The 5,399-nt window shown below is 34.0% G+C and overlaps 1 protein-coding gene across 1 annotated transcript in view; it reads right to left on the bottom strand.

Annotated features, from left to right (window-relative positions):
• Positions 1 to 278: 278 nt before the first annotated feature.
• LOC123540162 (acetylcholine receptor subunit delta-like) overlaps positions 279 to 5,399 on the bottom strand; it is a 45,036-nt gene continuing 39,915 nt past the window's right edge. The window contains exon 5 of the transcript XR_008367940.1: positions 279 to 320. The gene's annotated coding sequence lies outside the window, so the exon portion shown is untranslated. The remainder of the gene's footprint in view (positions 321 to 5,399) is intronic.

Below are 5,399 nucleotides of genomic sequence, written 5' to 3'. Positions count from 1 at the left end.
CCGCCTTCATTTTATTTCCACAATACCGTTATATTTCATAGGTAGGTAACTACCAAAATGTTTTCCTGAACTGGAGCCCTATCACTTGATATTTGAGATGAAGTTTATGTCGATTTTGGCGGTGACCTGGTTTGATGTTTTTAGATATTAATGTACGAATATTACAACTACTGTATTAAGTTTGTGCCATATGAGACTTTAAAGGAATTTATTTCAGCAAAACATCGACGATTTCTTCAGTTTTTGTTATTTCTTCGGGTTTTTTTTACGCTAAAAATGTTACAGCAGTAAATACACAACATGCACAACCACAGTATCAGCTGAAATTGTCTAGCCATGAATACTATCAAGACTGATGTAACGAATCAGAAGTCAGGTACTAGTCTTTATAACACTATAAAACAAAACGATATACCTTGCAAGTTAAAGCCCTGTTCCGCGGCAATTCAAATTCTATTGTGTGCAACCTATGATTACAATAGGTAACAGTTAACACTTTAGCACGCAAAACCACAGGTATTTTGTATAGAATTTCATATAAATTAGACACTATTTTGACACGCTCATTGTTCATAGTCAGGATTTTCATGCTTTTTCAGTGCCAATTTAAGATTAAAAGGTAGGACTGGGGCAGGTCTTTAAGGATTCGCAATTAACACACTTAACTTCCGCGTAACAAGTTCTGTATGAGAAATAAATGTACGTTGAAAATTTGCAAACCTTGTAAATATTTTCAATTACTATGCAAATAAAATAAGATAAAGCAAAAAATGAGGTCATAGGTCGTATTTAATTTGTAAGGCATTACACCTACATACACACTACTTTCACTGGCAATCAATTTGACATATTTCATACGTTATACTTGAAAAATAGTACAGACCCAGTATACACTGTGGTTACCAAGGGTTAGCATCTTAAACGTGTGAACAAATTAACAAATTCGAAAATAACTACACAATTTAATAGGGTTACTATAACAGTATCTCGATCTTCAATGTTGTATTCGGCTCACGTAGATTTGTTAAGCCTGAACTCCCCGAGGCGTCCAGTGTGATTTGGCCTGGCATATCGTTACAGATCAAGGTACTGTTTCAACATATACATATACATCTCACTAGGGTTACATGAGTCAAAATTAAATGACTTGCAGTTCAGATAAGTAAGACTGAAAACTCGTTTGAAACGGTGAATATTTTGCGTGTAACGCTGAGATACCATCATTACGTCATTTCCGATTAAACATTTTTCTGTGTCCGGTGTAAATTGAATGTAGGGTTTTGTATTCGTAATGAAATCAGTAACTTGGTGTTCATTGGTAATTGCTTTTTTCAAAATATCAGTCCAGGTATTGCGAAATGAAAACAACAATAAAAGCACTGTGATCTATGTCTGTCCAAATTAGGTCAGAGCGTGTCATATATTAATTAAAAGCTATCCCAACTTCTGAGGTAGTGCACGTCGCGATCAAATTACATCAACAAAGGTGAGTGTCATCATATTTTTTGCATTTTTATAAGCAGTGTATCGAATATCAAAAATCGGGGAATGATAGGCGATGTAGATATATGATTTAACTTTAACGTTATGATTCATTCCTAATTTGTGGCCGTGATGATGTTTACCAACAAGCTGATTTAGCAGTAAATTTGGCCATTTCGTCATGAAAGCACTTTCATTGTCAAATATTTACATTTTAACTAATATTAAGAAGCAAACCGAGTACGCGTGAGATAGCTGTAAAATATACAATGCATTTGGAAAATAAAATATGTACCGAAAATGGTTGGGGAGTAAAATTATTCACTTTTTATTGTGAGAGATAGCTCTGTCGTGAAGGAGATAGTCATGTCGCTAAGGAGATAGCTCTGTATTGCATTAAGGTTTGAGTGTTGAATGTATCCGGATAGTAGTTATGTCCACTTACGAGATAAAATTCAATTATCTCATTTTATATTTATACATCATTTGTAGAATACATATTGAATAACTCTGGGCGTTGAATTCTTCATGTGAGGAAGCCATCCAGCTGGCTTACGGAAGGTCGGTGGTTCTACCCAGGTGCCCGCTCGTGATGAAATAATGCACGGAGGGGCACCTGGGGTCTTCCTCCACCATTAAAACTGGAAAGTCGCCATATGACCTATCATGTGTCGGTGTGACGTTAAATAAAAAAAAAAAAAAAAAAAAAACATATTGAATATTTTCTTATATTTATTTTGCTTGTTTTTTTATTTAGTGCCGTTTTAACAAGTACTTCTGGATTTAGCACCAGTACTAACTTGTTCTCAGCAACTAACTGTCAAGTCGTCATACAGACACATTGTAAAATAGTCAGGGGGTTCAAACTCAAAACCCATGATCAATAGATCTGCACTTTCACTATTGATCTAAGCGAGCGGGCTATATTTTCTTACAATCGGCATGTGCTACTTTTTCTATAAAAAAGGTAAATTCAGTTAGAGAAAAAATTGATGCCTGAAATTATCTTGCGAAAAGCAAGGGTTACCTGTAACTTTAGTGGAAGTGGCTCGGATACTTGTTTACACTACCTATTACACTATTGGCCAGTTTTTCAACTATTAAGTAAAGACTTAAGCTCCGACTTAAGCCGTGTCGGATATATTTACAGCGCTTAAGTCAGCACGTGAATAACAGGGCTCGACAAAAGTTAAACCTTCGATTGGATTTTTCTACTTTGAGTGGTGTCAGCAATGGCTTATCTAATGGCCATATATTATGTAAAAGAGAAAGGCCGAAAACTGTCCATTATGTGAAAGAGATTGTCCATTCTTTCACATAATGGATAGTTTGAGGCTTTTCTCTAACTTTAAACACGGTCCTCACGAAAACATCAAGATTGTTGTGATATTATATAATGTCTATAATATTGTCCTCTTTGAGGCAAAGACAATTCCTTGATTTGTGTCTCTGTGCTAAGCAAAATACCAAGTCAAATAGAGTTTAAATTAGATTGCATAAAAATATTTATTGGAATGAAGTGTTTTTTTAACACTAATGATATTCAGTGCTGATTCTTAGGAAAGTTTCGAATATATCTCGTTTTGTCATATTTATGAATGATTTGAAGTATCTTTACAAAAAGTAAAATTTAACTTGGCCGTATGATGTATGTATCAATGATTGCCCATGCTTTGTTCGTGCTGAGTTTGCAGTTTTATATAGATGACAGGTCCAGGTGAAGACATTCTAAAATGTATGTATATGTATTTTATATCATTTTTACAAAACAATCGTTCTTTACGAGATATTCTATCAATTTTATTTGAAGAAAATTAAACGTATTATATGAGATCTTTACTAGAAATGACTCGTATGTCGGTCGTTTTTACGAGAAAATATTTCGTTATTACAATAATCAACATAGTAATTGCAAAAAAATAAATGTATTGTTAAATTAAGATCATAACGGCCAATTTTCAGGTAATACCGAAACATTCAGTAAAACCTTAGGGAATTTGAAGCTTTTTTTTTGTCTTTGTAGTAGAAATGTGAAATTGCACATTTCTGAATGTAAGTTATGGCAAATAAATTAACCAGTTTTACACGACCAATGCATGAGAAAGATAGATCTGCAGCATTTGAAAAACAAAGGAAAATTATGTTTTTTAGCTCGACTATTCAAATAATAGGTAGAGCTATTGGAATCCAGTTTGTTTAATTCTGCCAATTGTTTTCTCGTTTAGGGCCCAACCATTATTTTATCCGCTTTTCATGGAATTGCACTTTGTGCATCATTGAAGGTTCCATGTGCACCGCCGTATTAACACATCTCCGGATGTCTCTAAATTACATTCTAGTACTTATAACATGTGTAAATGTTGAGTTTTGCTCAACTCGGGGCAATAGGGCGTGGACGGTAGCTTGCAGTTACACTACCGTCCATGAACAGATTCAATCAAACCGAGCCAGCAACATTTTCGTTTATGCCGTGTTGGGCGACCAATGGTTTTCCACTTTTTTATTTCATATAATTATGAGTCTGCTTGGTTAAGATTCATCAAAAGTGTTTGGAGACCATCCCTCAGGTAAATATTAATTTTGGAAATTCATTTCTCATTGACCATTACCATTATAATAAATATACTGAAATATTCAGAATAAGTACTAAATACGTTTCAAAGGTAAGATTGTTTGGGAATGTGTATTTTGTTTAATATCACATGCACTTCGTCTGTCAACGTTCTATTTTGTAGAAAATATCAAACTTCTTTTACAAACGTATTTTCAAAGTTTCTTTTGGATGTGTGTGCAACATATTTATCTGGGTACTCCCAGTAATGAAATATGGTTAACTTACATATTTTTTTTTGAGCATAGCAGTATTCTGACAGCTCTACTTTCACTTTCACTTTGCAATTTTTGCAGCGTTTTGAAATGTACAAGTTTTTAACATTTTCAACACTGGTAGTACCTGGAGAAATATGTTAGGCACATAATAAGTACAGACATAATGTCAAAATATATTTTAAAAGAAAGTTTGATATTTTCTACAAAACAGAATGTGGGCGAGCAAAGTACATGTGATATAAAAGAAAATTTATTATTCCAAACATAACACTTCTCTTGAAAGACACTCCTACTTATTCTGAACAGTTTGGTATACATTTTATGAAAAACAAAGGCCTATGATGCCATAAAAACAAAATAAAATCACCTGAGGGGCAGTTTCAAAACACTTTACATGAACCTTATTCACTGTGATAAATTGGCTTACACTGCACAGGTTCATAACTCTATTTTGCTTTTGTATAAAACTGCGCCCCTTTTACGACTTAGAAATTTTTGATAAAGCTTTTATATGTAAGCTGGTATTTCAGTACCTACTAACTGAAATGGATTGAAACGCACACACTTCTCCACTGTAATGATCTGATATGCAGTGCTCAGGTGTCATAACTCCACTTTGCATTTTTACAAAATTGTGCTATTTTTTTGACTAAAAATGTGTTGGTTAAATTTTTGTATGTAAGCTGGTATCTCTTTTATTTCTATATCAAGTATGAAAAAAATCTATGGTGTTCTGGAATACATGATTTTGTACAAAGGTGACCCATTACGTTCTTTTATCACCCGACGCACAATTTAATGGTTGTCTCCCTTTGAACATGAATACCATTTGTAAGGAAATAAAGGTAAACAATTGCTGAAAACTGTGTCCCGTCTTGTTATGCGAAATTTCACCACTCGCATCTATTGCAGATGCATCAAAACGAACATGTGTATCTTCTTTGAAAATGGTGAGTTTTTAAAGGCGTTTAACTGTCCGGAAGTGAAGCTCCTTTAGGCAGTCCTTTTCCGGAATTCAATATTTATATCAGTATACTGACACTTGTTTCGTAAAGTAATTTATTACATGTTTGACGTCGCGGGAGTGT

The sequence above is a fragment of the Mercenaria mercenaria genome, chromosome 16, assembly GCF_021730395.1.
Source record: "Mercenaria mercenaria strain notata chromosome 16, MADL_Memer_1, whole genome shotgun sequence".
NCBI classification, from domain to species: domain Eukaryota; kingdom Metazoa; phylum Mollusca; class Bivalvia; order Venerida; family Veneridae; genus Mercenaria; species Mercenaria mercenaria.
Note: the sequence above shows the minus strand (reverse complement) of the source record. Positions and strands in the feature narration are given on the sequence as shown.